Source organism: Gossypium raimondii, chromosome 2 (assembly GCF_025698545.1).
Source record: "Gossypium raimondii isolate GPD5lz chromosome 2, ASM2569854v1, whole genome shotgun sequence".
NCBI classification, from domain to species: Eukaryota; Viridiplantae; Streptophyta; class Magnoliopsida; order Malvales; family Malvaceae; genus Gossypium; species Gossypium raimondii.
In genome coordinates, this window is record NC_068566.1 from 21,923,007 (window position 1) to 21,943,232 (window position 20,226).

Sequence of the window (20,226 nt, forward strand, 5' to 3'; positions counted from 1 at the left end):
CTAGATCTGGAATTTAGAGGATTTTTAATTATTTTCAAAGGTATTTTTCTAGATTTTAATGAGATCTCAAACTATTTTAAAATTCAACCTCAATTTTGGCCACTATGGGTGGTGGTGTATAAGCCTATGTGCAAGAAAGGGGATTGTTTTGCTTCTTGAATCTTGCCCAATTAATTCCAGCCTTAATTTGAGTTCTTGAACCCTCCTAATTAGCTTTTAAACCCATGTCAATTAGGGAAAAAAATTCTTGATCTATTGGTCATTCAAAACTTTCAAATCGTCAAGCGTAAGAGCAATTAAGGATAACTAGTTTGTTATTTTGACGTAGTTGTTGGGTAAAGGTTATGGATCGATTAAATCAATGAATTTAATCATTAATTATCTACTGCTTTTCCATTATATTATTTAATTAGGTGCTGACCCAAACGCAGCAAATCATCCGTAAAGGTGAAGAACGATTGTACGTACGGTTCGCATCAATACAATGTAAGGAATCTAACTAGCTTGGATTCATAAATAGTTATAATTTCAAGGATTGGTTTGAAATCATAAGTGGGTGTTTTGGGGGCTGGTTTAGTGGTAAATTTATTTAATTTAGACTAAATTTTGGTTTTGGTTCGTTTAAGAAATTGTTAAGGAAAATTAGAAGATTCACTAGTGTGCTACGAGGAAGCGAAAAATAAGGTGCGGGTCCTAAACTCATAAAATTGTTTTAAAATGTTAAATACCATGTTATATTTGATAAATTAGCTTGCTAATTGCATTGACTTAATAGCCAAATTATTTTTTTTGTGAATGGTTGAACCAGGTATGTTTCAAGCCTTAAAAGATTAACATGTTGGCAAAATTGCTAGTTTGATAGTATGAATGTTTGATTAAGTTTGTAATTGCATATTTGAGTTACGGATATGAGGATGTTTGACTGAATGATATAATGTGTTGAGATATTAAGCTTATTAATGATTTAAATGTATGAGATATTTATTATATTGTGTATTTAAAAGGGTGCTATTTATGCATAACGAAAATCCGTAAAGTATGTGAAATTGAACGATATTGATTGATACCAACACAATGGTAATTTGAAAGACTGGAACACTGTTTCCATTTACTAAAAATATGTGATTATTAAGGACATGATGAGCATGTAGAATGAATGTGAAAAGTATTGAGATGTGATTATGTTTGAGATTGTGTGACATATTGCATATGCATCATGTTGGGATTTTGTTGTTGACGGAGGAATTCCGTAGAGTATCGGTGGCATATTAAGTCCGCATTATTCGTAGTCAGTGCACTGCAGCTAGAGTATTGAGGGGAATGGCGATTTATCGCATATTTACTGCCAGCTTGTCTGCAATCTTACTGGCATAATTTTTTGCATATTTGTTATCAGTGGTTTTAACCACAACGGGCTTAAGCTTATAATTTTTTGGAATTCGAATGATGAGTTTTGGGGAACTCATGGTGTGTAGCGGATGGTATGGGTAGGAACCTTTTTGCATTGCATCATGTGCATGGCATATTCGAATGTTATTGATTTATTTTATGTATTGTATATTGTTGTATTGAATGGTACCGAAATTAATGATTGTCACTCGAATGAATGATGACCTATGCTTATACACCGTTTGACATCAATTTGATAATGACTATGTAATGATATGAAATTCCTATGATGGTTCTGTTTTTTCTGTTAAAGCTAATCTATTTCACTATATTCGATATTTATGTTTGCTTAAATAATTGTTCGACTCACGCTGAGCTTTTCATAAGCTCACCCCTAATAGTGTTTAATGTTTTAGGTAAACTTTGAAATTAGGACCGGACTCATCATTTAAAGAATCACATTGGACCTTGGACTATTCTTAATAAGTATTCTTGAGTCTTTATTGGTTTTGGCTTGTAATTTTTAATTATTTCTGGTCTGTGGCTTGGTAAATTTTCTTTTCGGGATTTTTGCATGCATGGATTACTCAAGCTTAATAATCGGATAACGTATGGTATCAGACTTAAGTAAAATTGATATTGTTCCCTAGTTTCCGTTGCATTGCAAAAGAACCATTTTTGAAAAATAAATCGATAAGGCAACTAAGTTTCCAAAATGACTTGAAAAATGGTTTTTCTACTACATTAGTTGAACATCGAGTTTTTTTTCAAGAAGAGCGACAAGCAAACAGTTTTTCTAAAACTACACTAACAACAATAAAATGAATCCTAAGCATACACGACTTAATGAATGAATGATTTTAAGCTAACTCAAAGTACAACTACAATTTTCTCTAAAATGAGTTTATTTGAAGTCTTCAAAAGTAACATAAGTTAGCATAGCCATTTCGGTGGCTAATGTAGCCTTCTCAATCTAGCCATAACGTCTAGGCTGGGTTTGGGAGGTTACATTAAGTGTTATACTATGTTCTTACTAAGCTTTGTAAGCTTATCGATTTTTGTGGATTGTTTTGTAGATAACCGTCGCTGACACTTTGGAAGGATTATTCAACCAGCTCACACTATCCATTAAAGTTGGTAGTTTTTGTAACTCTTAGGGTAGTGGCATGTATATATATATATATATATGAATATTGGGTTGAAGGGCATAGAATGTTTTGTATTAGCATTTAAGTATGTTTATGCTTCAAAAGTTATCGTTGGATTGGTGTACTTTAATGTTTCACCAAGTATTGTCATTTTGGGCACTTTCTAATGCTTGTAAATAAGGTCCCATGTTGGCATTTTATGATGTTATAAAAATGGTCAATTGAGATGGGTTTTGGTAAGAGTTTTGAATTAGATTATATGCATGAACTAAAGTGTTTTTGGCTTGTTTTGATATTTTATGTTTGGATGTTAATTGTGGTGCCTTTGAAGGATATCTTGTTTAGTTGAATTAGGATTCTTGAAATAGTATTTTGATGTATGTTTGAGTGGTGTTTAGGTCTCATTAAGTGTGCTTAAAAAATTTATAAGGTTATGTATGAAATGGTCTTGGAATGGCTTGATTTTAGGTAAGTTTTTGGCACACACGGCATGAGATACAAGCGTGTATCTCAGCTTTGTGTGGAACACAGCCTGGCGACATAGCCATGTGTCATTTAATGATATCTTGAGGTTGCAAGTCAGTGAGTTACACTACCTAGCACACGACCGGACACACGGGCATGTGGGGCAACTCAAAGAGTTACACGGCCTAGCACACGGGAGTGTGATTCTACTCAGAGAGTTACACGGGTGAGGACATGGCCTAGACTTTTTAAGTTGTTTCAAATTGGTCTTGATTTACTTCTAAGATATTTTTAGAGCCTCAAGGGCTCGATTTAGGGACGAGATGTAAGTATTTGATTGTTTTGTGATGTGCTTATACTATTGATTGATGTTTAGTTTAATTGTTTCTGATTGGTCGGTAATGCTCCGTGACCCTAATCCGGTGACAGATACAAGTTAGGGGTGTTACATTTATTCTATTCTCGAGGAATATGTTGGATACTCTATTGACTTAGTAGCTTCAATAAAGAATGAATTCTTCTTACCAAGGCGGAATTAGAGTGCTCTCGGTCTCTATCTTGAATGATATTAACTGCTTCGATACTATCTATCTGAATTAAAACTCTTTCAAATCTCCAATATATTATCTATAATTAATTTTTAAGTTAATTTTTTAACATAAATTTAAAAATATTACAAAAATGTTTAATTTGATAACTAGACATTTTTAAAAGTTGATTTATATATTAGTATTTATTGTAGGAGTATCTGCTTAGGTATTTTTCGCCATCTCACAAAAGCCCAAATCTTTACAAATTGCAAGCAGTTTCCTTTTTTTTTTCTGTCTTTGGATTTCATGGAACATTCAGTACTATCGGTGGTCTGGGTTACCATTGTTTTTGACTTTTTTTTCTCAAATGTTTCTTCCTTTCGCTGTGTATGGCCTGTAGTATACAGATATTCCATTGGCCATGTAGGTAAAAATTTACCCATTTGCTTGCATGAGCAATTGCTTTATGAGTCATGGAGTTGCAAATGTTGGACTCTTGCTTCTTTGAACTGACTCTGTCTTACTGGAGCTCTATTTTATTTGCTAGATTGAATGCTTGATTCAGTCTATGGCCATGAGATATAGGTTTTCAAGATTCTAGTTTTGTGTGTCACGTGTAATTATATCGGTATTTTGCTACTAAGTGATATAGGCGTATTTGTTCTGACTTAGAGGTTCTTTCCGGCTGAGATAATAAAGCTACATTTATTTGACACTTTCTTTCATAATCTTCTTTCAATGTTTTTTATTTTCTTATAGGAAAACATTTGTTTCATCACTTACTGATAAGAGTTCAGGAGTTGGTAAATGATTCAAACTGAACAATTTGTTAATATGGTTGTAAATGATACTATTGATAAGTGTTTTTTTTTCTAATTCCATTTTGTTTTCATTTTTTGTTCTTTTTCATAAGTGCATAAGTTCATAACTTTTAAATCCAATTTGAACATTTTTTCATAAAAAATATTTTTGATTAAGTTTTCTTATTGCATGTTGGAGTTTTTTTCAAAATTTATTTTTCATAAAAGTTACTTAAAATTTTAAAAAATTTCTCAACATCAAATAAAATAGAGATAGGATATGAGGATTTCATTTATTGGTATTTCTTCGGGTTGAATACCCTCACACAAAAGAAGCAATTACTTATTAATTGTTGTAAATTAGATAACATGTAACACCCCGAATTTTGGGCCTAGAAGAAATAGGTTTTGAATAAGGGAACAATTAGGAGACTGCACATAAATATTTAGTTGTACAAGGAAGTGACATAAATGAATGTCTGCTTTAGTGGTTAAGTGATTTAGGAGTGTCAGGGGTTCAAGCCTTGGCTTATGCAAAATTTTTATTTTAAGTGAATAAAATCATTGGATCTAGATAGTAGGTTTTTAAATTATTGTGGTTAAAATATGATACAAAAGAGTTGTTGGTCTAGTGGTAAGGGGTGTGTGGAGTGTACATGGGGTCTAAGGTTTGAGTGGTGGCGCATCAAAAAGAGAGTATTTATTTTGCTGCCTAATTCATGTAGGTGGTAGAGTTGGATTGAAATACTGCTAAACAGAGTTTGACTGGTCATAGAAAGAATTGAGGAGGGATATTTGGAGAGATTTGAGGAGAGAATGTTGGGATTTAGGGAGGTTGTTGTTGTGGAGAGGTAATAGTAGATATTTAAGGGATAGAAAGTGGATGGAGAGTGTGTAACCAAATTAGAGGAGGGATTTTTGGGATTTGGGATTGTTGTCGATTTGGTGAGAGTTAGAATTTGGGTTTCATTCATTTTCTTTCAACCTTGGCTGAAAACAGCTTCTCTCCTCCCTCACCATTTTTGTTTTCGATTTTCTCTCCTAGTCGATTCTCCCTTCTTGTTTTTTTAAGCTCTGCCGAATAGCTCTTGGCTTTAGCAAGGGTTCGTTGATCAATTGGGAGCACACGATTTTTCTCTTCCTCTCCCTCAAGTGCTCTCCATTGGCCGAATACTGATAGATTAATCCCAATTCTCGGTTCTTTGTACGCTACATCTCTGATCTGCAATATGTTTTATCATTGTTGGTAAGTGGTTAAGGTATGATAAGGAGTCATCTGTTACTTTTTGAGAAATAGTATTGAGTGGTAAATGGGGTGCAATTGAGATGGTTTGTCAAGTATGAGTCTAATATAAAGATGGTGACTTTTGTGTAGGTGGTGGTCGAGGTTGATTGGCACATTTCCTGGGAACCAAGGGTGCGATGATCATTGATTTTCGGAATAAGAGTGTCCTGAACGAAGAGAATCTGCAAATCGCATCAGGTGTGTAAACACCCCACCGTAACTATAGAACGGAAGAAGTCGAAAAGCCAGAAATACGGCGTTTGAGACCACACGAGCGTACGATCGCTCGTGTGGTAAGCCAAACCCATGCATCATGGGCGATAAACTGTGGAGGCCTCCATGAGAATTTTCATGGGCTTAGGCCGTAATGTGTCACGTTGGGCCAAAATGGGCTGTGTAGGCTCAACGGGCTCGTGGGCCTCACACAGATAAAATCCATGATTTGTGGCAAATACTGGACTGGGCTATGTAGATCACATAGCCGTGGCAAAATCTGGGCTAAACGGGCCGCACGAGCGTCTGGGCCCTCTTGGGTCGTATAATGGGCCTTGGGCCCATTTACACTATTATGACCATTTAGGTTACCTAAGTCGCTCGAGGTGACTGTAGACCTTTTGAGAGGTCGATATCTGCACCAAGACCCTAAAATAGGTAAAATGACCAAAATACCCCCATAGGGTAAAATGATCGAAATACCCCGATAGGGTAAAATGATCGAAATACCCCCATAAGGTGAAGTGACCAAAATACCCTAGGAGATGAAATGACTGTTATGACCTTATGTTATGTATGACTGATTTGCTCTATGATATGTATAACTATGATTGAGCATGACATTTTGCATACACGTATGATATTACGTCACGATATATTGCATGGGGATTGGTTGTTATATTTGGAGGAAGTGTACCGTACTGATAAGGTTGCACGGGTCACCTAAGATGACTGTGGACCTACTAATGGCTATACCGTTTATTTTACTGGCAACTTTGCTGCAATACTCTTTAGTGCTGCAACCGGTGCTAATCTTGGTGTGTCTGGCTGGGTGGGTCGATTTTATCCCCACATGGTGTGTTTGGCGGGACGGAGTGGTGTGTAGAGGCTGGATTGGGTAGGATTTCTAACTGCATATCTGCACTGATTAATGATTTTGTAGTGTTACTGCATCGATTAATGATATTGCATACTGTTCATTGCATGACTGATATCTGTTACTGTTATGGGCCAAGGCCCCACTGATACTATTACTGAAATTGGGTAAAGGCCCTACTGATTACTGGCATTGTGATGGGCTCAAGCCCAATCGTTTACTGTTACGGGAAAAGGCTTAGCCCGCACGAAACTGGACTTTTACTGTAAGGGCTCAGGCCCAAACTGTATTTATCTACTATTTAATTGACTGTTTGCTAGTTAGGGGATTACACACTGAGTTTTCGTAAACTCACCCTTTCCTTTTAATTGTACAGGTAATCCTCAGCCATAGGCGATTTGGCGCTGCGAGGGACTCGGAGGTGGCCACACAACTGCAATTGTTCTACACTTGCTTTTATTTAAATTTAAAGTTTTTGTTGGGTTTTGTTTATGTAATAAGGCCATTTATGTTTGTTTAAATTTTTAATTGGGATTTTGCTTACTTATTTTAAACTGCTAGTTTAGGAGAAGACGAATTTTCAAAATAATTACTGTTTTCAAAGACACGAAATTTAAACATTAGAGTTTTCAAAAGCTTCCGCGATTTTAGATCAACCTATTATAACAATAGCAGATAACAAGGAAAATGTTTTGATTAGTTGATTCGATAATTAATAACAAAGTGGTTTTTAAACTTAGAAACAAAATTTTTACCAACAAGTTCGACTTTCTAAAGACAATTCAATGTGGCACGCCAGATTCGATCATAACGTCTAGGCCGGGTTTGGGGTGTTACATAACATAATGGAAATAAGTTATCTTTTTTTTCCTAGTATAACTGGAGTGAGCCCAATGACTAATCCTTCATGTTTTGTAGGCCAATTAAAAAAATTCTCATTTTTTATTTTAAAAATTCTCAACCTTTCACCTTTCATCTTCAACTCTCCACCTTTCATATCTTTGTAACCCCTTTCCCATTTATGTATTAGAAAATAAGGAGTTGAATCTCCCTATATATATAGGAATATACTACTTATAATGATGATGAAAAAGAATAGAAATGTAATAGAAATCTCTCTTATTCTCTTCTATTATTATTGCTATTATTATTATTATTATTATTATTATTATTTCATAACACGTTATCAACATGAGCTTACTCGATAGTATTCAATATTTCATTGGAGAACAAGTAATCTAGACATACAACATCCTTGTTGAAGAAACAATCCTAAGGTATGTGATTTTCTATGCGTGCTTGAAAGATTTTGAGATTTCAATATTCTTAATGAAAAAAGTTAAAAATGGTTGCTCATTTTTTCAGTATTTAAGTATGAATTTATGTTTTATATATTCCATGGTATGCCTCTTTATGATCTAAGACTTTAAATAATATTAAAGTATCAACAACTTGAATATTTTTGCTTAAATATGTATATGTTTCATAACATATGTCATTGATATCATAACTACATTGTCTATTAAATTATTTCTAATAAAGCCACACATGATTTTTGAGAAATAATGAATTTAAATTTGATATAGACAGAAAAGACCATTGTTTTTGTCCAAAATCATCTACATGAAGGATTTGGCCGTTAGAAAATGATAATACTCTCTAAAGGTTGTTATGATTGAAATATCTTATATGCTCCTTCGATAGCAATATTGTGAAAAATGTTTTAAAAAGTATTTTGAAATGACTCATGCCTTCTAGTGAAAAAGGCTCCATTCCCTAAAGTTAATGTAATAATATATAACAATTATGAAAAGTCAAAATATAGAGATTGACGTGATCTTGAATACAACTTATGGGCCTAACCTCAAGAAGCCCAATCCCACAATATTTAGGTCGAACCTAGAAGACTTGTTAGAAGAAAGAAAGATTCGTGATGCCTTTAAAATTCCCTTGGGTCCCATTATGCGAGCTAGGTCCAAGAAAATGAAGGAGTCATTCATGGGCCTAATTCAACATCTATGGGCTGAACCCAATCTATTTAGAAACTATTTGGCTCTAGTTAAGGATCCGAGTCCGTGCAACTTGTTGGACATGATGAATTAAATCTAAGAAGGTTGTTTGGTTGCTTTCCCACAACTCGTTTTTCATTTATTTAATTTCCCTATTGCTAAATTTTAATTATGGTGGTTTTTAGTTAAATTAGTTGTTAGTTTATTTAGTTACTTTAATTGAGTTTTAAATATGTTTTAATTTAGCTATTAAAATTTTCCAATTTTATTACAACTTTATTATCATATTTAAAGTGTACTAAAGGTTGTTTATTGTTTCCTAAAGGAACACCAATGGTCGACCAGCTTGGGGAACAAATGTGACCATTCAAGTGATGATCCAAGGGCCATTGAACTACTTGAAGATGCATGGAACTTTCGGCCACTCAAAGGTTGATTCATGAAGGCATTTTAATGGTCAATTGAAGATGAATGTATGAGAGGAATTGTTCAAGAAACAACAACTTGAGAGTCTAGTCATCTCCCATTTCCATATATGAATATTCAACCATTAAGGAGTGCATGAAGGGACCATTTAATTTGGATGCATGTGCATGAATTAGTCCAGCCAATTAAATGTTTAAAGATGAACAAACATTGCTTAACGACTAAGAATGCATGGATGACACAAGGCAGAATGAATGATGAATTTTCAAGCATTAAATGTGGGTTCATGTAATGTGAAAAATACTTTGTACCTAAGGGATACATGTATGGCCGATTTTGAAGAGGTATTTTTTAAGTCTAATAAATATTCAGCCTAGGTCACTTTGCAAGGGTTAATGAATCAATCAATCAACTTTGAAATTTAAACCGAGTTTATACTCTTTGTTCTTTTCAAAACTAAAATCGAACTTATCAAGAACTTACCTTCTTGTGGCGTTCATCCATCAATCTTATCACTTCCTTTCTCAACTCTTTCCAAAGTGTGATGATCATCCTATATCGTTGGTTTCTATCTCATTATAGATAGTGGGTCACGATCTTTCTTAAAACAACCAGCTTGTTAAGACTGAACTTTGCGTTGTGGAAATCAAGTCACACTGTTTTATAGTATTGGTTCATTTCTGGGTCAAGTTTCATTTTATCAATTTCTATCCAATCTGTTCTTCCATTTCAATACCCTAAATACATTTCAAGTTCTAAGCTTAACTTCCTGTTTTTCTAGTAAAGTACGTATTTAGACGATCGAGCAAAGAAAATCGTGATCAAATTCTAAACTTGTAATTGGGTTCGTGTTAGAGATCGTGGTTGTCATTGTAATTGAGGATGTGGTTGGAGATGTACTAATAATTGTTATCATGATGGTTATAATAGTGGTACTTCTAACCATTAGAAAAAGAATAATAAGAAAAAACAAGAAAATGATGGTTAAAATATTCAAAGGTTATTGAAAATTCATGCTACCAATGTGGTAAGAAAATGCATTGGTCACGTAACTGTCGTATGTTTAAGCATCTAGTAAAACTTTATTAAAGCACCCTTTAAAAAAAAAGGAAACAATATTGAGATAAATTTCGTTATCCCAAAATGATGAATTGGAGGATAATTTTTCGGTAAAAGATGAAAATGTTTACTATGATGCTAAAGTTGACCATGCATACCAGGATGATTAATATGTTCTTAGTTTGTATTAGAATTTTGTTGGGATCCTAGCATTGAAAATTGAATTACTTGGTTTAAGAATTATTAGAATTAATGACTACTTGATATTTGCTTGGGAATAATCTATTTCTCTTCATTACAAAGGATGCTTATAATCACTAGTTTTCATCCATGGTAATCAAAGTTAGTCTAATCAACTTCTTTTGAAATTTAATTTGATTTATATGAAGAAGTTTAATTATATAATTCTCTACCCCTAACTCTATGAATTTTTAAAACTTTTCACACATTTAGTTATTGAGATTTTCATGTAGAAATAAATGTTTTATTTTTATTGGTTTATTTTAATAGAATTGATTGGTTTAATTTTGATTGTGATTAAAATATATGATTATTGAAATGGGAGTAAAAATACTTACTTGTCATGAACTTTGGGATATTCACCTGGTTGGATAGTTTCATGATTGAGGTGGAGGTTAGAAAATGTTTATGTTTAAACCTTTATAGTTGTAATGTTACTTTAATCTAACATTATAGTATTTTGTATTTTGTTGTGTTATGGTATATATAAAAAATATTATCTAACCATAGTGATTTATTAGTAACATGAATTTATTATTTGTTATGTTTCATATATATTTTATTTATAATTATTCATTTTATTTTTATATGAATAATAAAGTTTTTGAAGATCATAAATTTTATCATTCATGTTGAGAAGAAGTGCAAAAGTGTATATTATTTAAAATAAATTAAGCATTCATTAAGGTTACATAATAAAATGATTACATACTCTTAAAGAGCTAATCTTGCATCAAAGTGTAAAAAGCTCTTTAAGAGCTAATATTTTACCTCATTGTGATGCAAAATTTTGTAAAACATAATATTATTTTTGATTAAGAGGCTATATGTTGAAGGAAATCTTTACGTGTTATACATTAACACCATAGGTAGAAATAACATGAGATACTTATGTATTTGTATTATAAATATTCTCCTAAGGAATACATTACACATATATGATTGACATATGAGATAGTAAAAGAAGTTCATAGTGTTGGTATAACTGGTTAGACCATCCCAAGTCAACAATGATGCAAAATAATTTGATGAAAATTTATATGATTTTATTGAAGAATTAGAATTTATATTTTAATATTTGTCATCAATATCACTACGAAAAGCTTCAAAGTCTAACACAAGGAAACAAAAGTGTGGAGGATTACCACAAAGAAATGGAAGTGGCAATGATCCGAGCCAACATCGAGGAGGATCGTGAGGCCACCATGGCGAGATTTTTAGCGAGGCTGAATTGTGAGATTGTCAACATAGTGGAGTTATAACATTATGTTGAGCTAACAGACATGGTCCATATAGAGAATAAAGTGTAGAGGCAATTAAAGAAGAAAAGAATTGCTAGGGCAGTGCACAACTCGAGTTCTACCTCTACATGAAGCCAAAATGCAAATAAAAAGGATGTTGTATCTCAGGTAAAAGAAAAATCCGATAATTTTAAAGATAACTATTTTTTTTGTTTCAAATAAAGACAAGAAAAACGTGTACATGGGGAGGTTGAGAGATGTTTATTGTTTCAAATGTTTGGGGAGAGGGCACATTGCAAGTCAATGCCCTAACCAGAGTGTAATGATTGTCAAGACAATGGACAAATTGATTCCGTGGGAGAATCTGAAGAAGAAACCAAGCCACCATTGGAAGATACGAGCGACCTAGAATATCCGATGGAAGGTGAGCTTCTTGTTGTCAAAAGAAATTTGAGCACGCAAGCTAAGGAAGAAGAACCACAAAGGGGAAACATATTCCACACCAGATGCCACAGAAATGGCAAGTGTGTAGTATGTTCATCGATAAAGGAAGCTGCACTATGTCGCGTGTGAATATGTAATGCAAATTTACAAGTATACACGTTGAATCAAGTAACAAAGTGAAAAGTGAGATCGTCTCCACAGGGATTGGAATAGGTAAAAATATGGTTAAGTTATTACTATAAACTATACTAATTATGCTTATAGCAAAGTAAACAGAATAATGATTTGAGGTGATGTATTAATGTATGAAATATAAAAATCAAATAATGAATAAAATGTTGTGGCAATTCTACGAGAAAAATTTGAGAGGATTGATGCTGCTGAATGGGAAGGTTTGAATTACTTGGATTGTATCTTAATAACATAATAATGTCATAGCAAAATCTTGACCAAATTACTGCTCAAAGTATAACTACTGCATTCTTCTTCTTTCGAGAGCTAGAATTAAAGCTATCATTCTAAGTCTTTGTATGTTTACAAGTGTTAAGAATAATACCTAACAATATGCTTCCTTACTTTGTACATATCACAACTCTATGTCTAGAGTTCTACAAGTATTCACTCGAGTACTCGATCGTATTATTTGATTACGATCCAACTTGTTTAACCTTTTTAGAATTAAATAAAGTCTAAGAATATACCATGCATTCATCTATGTCTAGAGCTTGCATGCATATATTTAAAATAATCAAAACCAAATAAAGTAGTAAATCTACTCAAAATATCACCATGAACATTAAATGTACCAAGATAGATCCAGTAATCCTAACCCAAATGAAATTAACTCATGGGTTGTGATTTAAAATGAAAAATCAGAATAACATTCAACATCATCATTAATAGTTTAGAAATCATAGAAATCAATTAATAGAATGAAGGTAGAGCTGTAGGAAGCTTTCACCACTCCAGCTTTCACTTCGACGTTGCTAAATCGTGCAGGGACCAAGGCTGATTATTCGTCCCTTTCCTTGCGTCTCTCCCTTTTCTTTAGAACTTTTCACAAGATTTTCTAGAGAGAAAACTGCTCGCCCAATCCCCCTCCTAAATCCTCCTGTAAAATCCCCGTGTGTAGAATTCTTTTCTTTCTATTCTCTTTCCTCTTTTATAGGGTAGGTCCCCCCTCTCAGTACACACTTTTCTCCTTTTTTGTTAGGTGAATTTATTTGGTACACGTCCAACTAGCTGAGAGTGACGAGGACTGAGTGTTGCGTCAACATTTTCCTAGAATTGCCATAACATTTGTGTTGTCAATCCATCCAACCTTTTGCCATAGCAATATTTCACTTCCTTTATTCTCTTCTTCCTTTTTCTCTTTTTCTTCATCCTTCCTACACCTACTGCATACAACAACCAATCCCTTTCTTCTTAACAGTAAAAGTAACATGAAACGAGATTTAAGGCACAATCCAAGTATTATTATGCAATGTTCTAAAAATAACCTGAAAATGAAAATATATCTACTTAAGTACAGACATTTAATCAAGCTTAGAGGTTTAAAATATAACTCTTTTAAAAGAGTTATCACACCCTCAAACCTGAGTTCTTACTTGTCCTCAAGTAGAATATGTATGAATGCATGAATTTTCTATAACTATACAATTGCCTCTTGTATTGCTAAACCAAACGAAACATATTTTATACCTCCATTTCAGCAGCTGTCTATCTAAAAAATTGGTTCAAATTTTATAGGTTTGTTTAGCATACGAAGTGCAGAAAATGTTACCTAAAAATAAAAGTTTCGAAATATTCATGCAATTCTGACTGTAGCAAGCACCTTCTAATGTACTTAGTTGATCTTTCCACTAAAATCAGTTTTTCTTCTCATACTTATTCTGTCATTGCATTATATAAAATTTTCTCTAGGGAATTCATCTTATCACATGATTTCTTTACTTGATAATCTCAATGGAGCATACACTAGATTGCCAGGTATTACATCATGCAACAATTTGAATATAATTCAATTATAAAGCTAAGGATTTTGACTAAATGGAGTGGCCCAAAATTATTTTGTTTATGTTTTTTTAAAATTTTTTACTTACTCTTATTTGATCTTGCTTTTCCGATCAATGATATAAAGGAGCAAACATAGTATTCTTGGCTTACTTAACAATTACAAACATTGGAGTGCTTTATAGTGTCTTTTTAAATTTTACTTTATTTATTCATTTATCCTCGACTTTTAAAGTGGTATTTATTATTACACAATGCTAATTTACTAATTTTAGTTTCAAGACTTTTAAGATATTAAAAGAAACCTACTATAGACTAATTGCGATTATACTTGGTCATTATACTTTTAGGCATTAATTTTCACACGACTATCCTAAGCTAAACATACTTAATCAACTATCATAAATTTCAAAGTTTGAAGAGTTATTATCCTCATCGTACATCATAGATAACAATATACTTCTCATGGTCTAACAACCATTTAGCATTTGTATGTCATGGCAAAATGAGTGACAAAATGAATGTCCAAATGATCTAATGTTCAAATAAAATATCTCATACATGCAATATGTGCAACACACCCCCAAACCTAAGGAATGCATTGTCCTCAATGCATGATCAGACACAAAATTTCACATATGCAAAAAGAAATAGATATGTAGAAAATGCAATGAAACAATTATGAATGCATGAAAAACAAATGTAAAAATGAAAAAAAAATATGCAAATGAAAATTAAAAACAAAAGCTTGGAAAGGAATTATGTTACTTTAGTTGGATCAGGTGGATTTCCTAGTAGCGTGCTTGCAGCGCTGCTTCAGTTGACATAAAACTCCTAAATAACTTAAACAACTTAATAATTATTAACAATTATGAATAATAAAATAAGAAAATAATAAGAGCTGATAAATACAATACCAGACTCATATATAATAAAAATTAAACCTAAAACCCGAACCCAATATGATTTAAACTCAAATTAGAAGCCCCAAACTCTAATTCCCGTCATAATCACGTCTAGAAATTCTACTCGAGCAGTCTTTATTAAAATGGTCATAACTTGAGCTCCTGAACTCAAAATTGAGTGACTTAAAGTGTGTTTCAAAGCTAAGAGAAAGATATTCGAATGATATGAGACATCTCAACCCAAAAATTCCTGGATCCCACCCAAATGCTGCAAGTCTGCTGATTTCTCAAACTTGAAAATTGGCCACTTCGGTGAATGGAATTTAATAAATTTCACCGCATTCGTTCATCTATCATCCCTGATACGAACTCACTTATAGGATGTAATTGAGTCGTTTGTTTGCCTGGTCATAAATTAAGTAGTTTTTTTTTTGGTTTAACAAAAGGCTAAATTTAAAGAAGATAGTTTAATAAGTAGCGGATAAAAATAAAGATAGTTTGATGGAAAGATGGATAAACGTACTTAAAACAAGAAAGAACCCTTAATAGTGATTAACGACCCGAATCTTATAAGTTTTAAGGTGAAAATGGTTTGATGAAAATGGACTGTGACCCACTATCTAATGAGATAGGAACCAAACGGTATCAATATGAACGACACACTCGGACGAGTGATAAGTTTAGAAGAAGAAACAAGTTTGATGCCACTAGCTTAGCTAGATAAGTCAAGTTGAATCTCAAAGAAGAATGACAGTGAATAACTCACACAGTTATATTTCGTATATGTCAAAAATCTATCCTAAATTGAACATATTTATTGTTCAGACAAGACACGATTTTAATATGTAATATAATAAGACAAAACTTAAATATGTAGCATGCTTAAACTTATTAAAACCATACAATAATGACACACAAAACATTCAGACAAGTAATTAAGCTGTAGGAAAGCATAATCAAATTAAAACTAAGAAATTAAAATGTCTAAGAAATTAGCAGCCAAACTAGCTAGCTAAATTAATCTCAGCCTTGAGTAAATTATAAATGTCCCTAGTTGAACTGTCCAGCTCTTGATTCATGAGATCCTTTTTATCATCTTTCCAAACTCGTTCCACCATAGCTGAAATAGCAGCTTTGAATTGTTTGGCATGGGCTCGAGTATTTGGTCCACTAGGTAGCTTAATGGAATCTAGATTTGCTTCAATTGAATCCTCGGGCGAGTTTGTATCAATCCTCCTTTCATCGTAAAGATTTGTCCTCGAATCTTGTCTTTGATCGAATATTGGTTTGATTTGCTTGACCTTCGACATTATTGTTGGGCGTTAAGGTAGTGTGAGCCCATCACATCCATGGGTCTGAAATTAGGCCTTGAGACTCACATCATTAAGTAATTAATTTGGCTAGAACATTCATGTACATACATCAACAATAAATGGTTCCTTCATGCAACCTTTAGTGGCTAGATTTTCATGCATGAAAAAAGAAGATGAATTGCCTCTTGAATTGTTTGTTCACGAAGGAAATTCTTCCAAACATTCATCTTCAAATGACCGTAGAAATGCCTTCAGGAATTAGTTTTAATATGACGAAAAATCCATGCATCTCCAAGAAGTTAAATGGCCTTTGTTCATTACTTGAAAAGTTACAATTTTTCCCTTAAGCTAGCCGGCCATTGGTGTACCATTAGGACACAATAAATAACCATTAAGACACTTTAAACTTAATAATAATGTTGTAATAAAATGGGAAAAAGTTAATAGCTAGTTTTAAGACATATTTAAAATGAAATTAAACTAACTATATAAACTACCAACTAAATTAACTAAAAAACGACAAGAATTAAATACGCATATGACTAAGACATAATTAAGCCACATATGCTAAAATTAAAAACAAAAGTTGTGGAATTAATTAAATAAAGTAAACTGGACAGTTTAGGCCTTAAAAGCCCACAAACATTTCTTTGAATCCCTTAGTTTTAGTCCGCTTCTTAGGCCCAAATTGTTTGGAAAATGGCAACTTAGGTTTCGGCCCAATTAGTGTCCCCAAGATCACATCACATATGACCCTTCACATTCCACTCGAATTCATGCATCATGCATTGTTGAAAAGTTGTAGGTGCATTATATAAACCAAAAGGCATTCGCCTAAAAACAAACGTACTGTATAGACAAGTAAATGTTGTTTTATGTTGGTCTTCCGTGGCTACAAATATTTGGTTATATCCTGAATAGCCATCTAAAAAACAATAAAATTCATTACCTGCCAGTCGATCTAACATCTGATCCATATAAGGTAACAAAAGATGGTTCTTCCGAGTGGCTTTGTTCAACTTTCTATAATCAATACAGACTCTCCAACCGGTAACTATTCTTGTTGGAATTAACTCGTTACGCTCATTTTCAACAATCGTGATTCCACTTTTCTTTGACACACACTACACTAGACTTACCCACAAACTATCTGAAATAGGATAGATGATTCCTGCATCTAACCATTTGATCACTTCCTTTCTCACAACTTCTTTCATAATAGGATTGAGCCTCCTTTTCCCATCAATTCGAGATCTTTCACCGTCTTCTAAAATGATTTTATGCATGCAAAATAAGGGCTTATACCTCGAATATCAGCTATGGTCTAATCAATTGCTTTCTTAAATTTCTTTAGAATAGCAATTAGTTGCTCCTCTTGATCTTTCGTCAGTTTCGCTGAAATAATCACAGGCAAAGTAGAACAATCACCTAAATAAACATATTTCAAATGGGAATAAAGTACCTTTAGTTCGAGTTTAGGTGGTTCTTCAATTGACAACTTGGGTTGTACAAATTCTTTAACTTCCAACTCCAACAGTTCAAACCATGCGGATTGAATAAAATTTCCCGGATTGGCTTCCATCAAAGCCATGTTTTCTTTACCTTCTTCATCTTTCAAAGGGTCAAGATTTAAGGCTCTCTCCAATGGATCTTCTTTAAAATTGCTTTCCATAGAAACTAAGGTTTCTATCTCTTCCATAACTGAACACTCCTCTGTCGGATCAGGAAATTTCATTGCTTTAAGAATGTTAAAGGTTACCTGATCGTTTTGAACTCGCATGGTGAGTTCTCCTTTCTGCACATCAATTAACATTCTTCTCGTGGCTAAGAAAGGTCTCCCAAGGATGATCGACACTTCATTGTCTGTTTCAAAATCTAAGAAAATGAAACCAGTAGGAAAAATAAATTTATCGACTTTTACCAAAACATCCTCAATCTGTCCTTCGAGATATGCTAGAGATCGATCCGCTAGCTGAAGCGTCACTATTGTAGGTCTTACTTCACCTATCCTTAACATCTTGAAAACAGACTTAGGCATCAAGTTGATACTCGCTCCTAAGTCACACAAAGCTTTACCACAGTAAGATTCACCAATGTTACAGGGTATAGTAAAGCTTCTTGGGTCTTTCAATTTTGGTGGCAATTTGTTCTGCAGGAACGCACTGCACTCCTTTGTTAAGGCAACAGTCTCATACTCACTCAGTCGTTTCTTCTTGGACAGTATATCCTTCATAAACTCCACATAATTTGGTATTTGTTCTAAAGCCTCCACCAATGGAATATTGATGTGTAACTGCTTCAGAACATCCAAAAACTTCTTGAATTTGACCTCCTGTTTCTACTTGTGTAGCTGCAATCTTTGCGGATATGGAGGTGATGGAACTTTCAGTTGAACCAGACAACTTTTTTGAGTAGGTAAATCTGCATCCAAAGAAGATGTTAAAATATTTGAATTCACTAAGTCAGGGTTTACCTTGTCAGACTTTGCAGATTTTGATTCCTTTGGTGTAGGAAATTCAACAGCTGGTTGATTCTTCTCAACGGGCTTATCTCCGACATCAATCAATCGGGGTTCTAAAATTTTACCACTTCACAATGCCATTGCCTTGATATGTTTTTTACCCAAATTTCTTGGATTCTCAATATCGCTTGGCAAGGTTCCTTGCAGTCTTTTACGTAGCTCCATAGCTAACTGACTCATTTGGATTTCCAAATTTTTCAGTGTTGCTGCTTGGCTTTGGATTAAAGCATCATTCTTTGCCATGTACGCTTTCAACAAGTTCTCCAAACTGTTTGATGCCTCAACTTGAGGTGGTTTTGGAGCTTGCTGATTATACCCTTGAGATTGGTTAGGTCTTTGTTGCAATAAGTTGTTGTTCGGTCCATTTCCTTGGTTGCTCCAATAAATATTAGGATGATTACGCCATGAAGGATTGTAGAAGTTGGACTAGTGTCCTTGTCCAATCCTATTTTGATATTGGTTCCCCACATAGTACACTGACTCGAGATTTGATGGACAATTCTCAAAAGAATGACCTTTCCCACAGTACACACAGGAAACTACTTCAAACGGACATGGTGGCTGAGCTGTAGAATTATTAGTACTATTAGCGGTTAACTATTTTATCATAGAGGAAATAGATGATACTTGAGCTGATAACAAAGTGAGGGTGTCAAATTCATGAACTCTGGCTACACGTCTTCCTGAAGTTTTTCGATTTTTTGGCCATTGATAGTTATTACTCACGATCCTCTCGATGATCTCATAAGCCTTATTATAAGAGTTAGACAAAATTGCACCATTCGCGGAAGTATCTACCATCAATCTTGTATGTGGATTGAGACCATTATAGAATGTCTCCATCTGGATATAGTGAGGAATCCCATGATGAGGAGACTTACGAAGTAACTCCTTAAATTGCTCCCAAGCCTCATACAAAGACTCGTCATCCAATTGTTGGAAAGTTGTGATCTCGTTCCTCAACTTAGCATTTTTGCTAGGTGGAAAATACTTAACCAAAAATCTCTTTGCTAATTCTTTCCATGTAGATATGGAACTTGGTGGCAATGAATTGAAGCATGCTCGTGCTCGATCTCGCAACGAGTACAGAAACAACGTCAACCTCAATGCGTCTTCAGTCACATCGACTGTCTTGAATGAATCACTCACATCCTTAAACAATCGAAGGTGGAGATGTGGATCTTCCATGGGCGTAGCACTAAATTGGCCCACCGTTTGTAGCATTTAAAACATCACTGGTTTCAATTCAAACTGGGTTGCCTCAATATCTGGCCTTCTAATTCCTGGGTTTAACTCACTAAAAAGTGGCACAACATATTGTCTGATGCATCGATCCCTATCATCGGCA

General features: G+C 33.8%; 1 non-coding gene across 1 annotated transcript; it reads left to right on the plus strand.

Annotated features, from left to right (window-relative positions):
* The first annotated feature begins 19,737 nt into the window (after positions 1–19,737).
* Positions 19,738–19,844, plus strand: LOC128039360 (small nucleolar RNA R71). The gene has a single exon (XR_008193864.1). It is a non-coding gene; the product is annotated as a small nucleolar RNA R71 (small nucleolar RNA).
* The last annotated feature ends 382 nt before the right edge of the window (positions 19,845–20,226 follow it).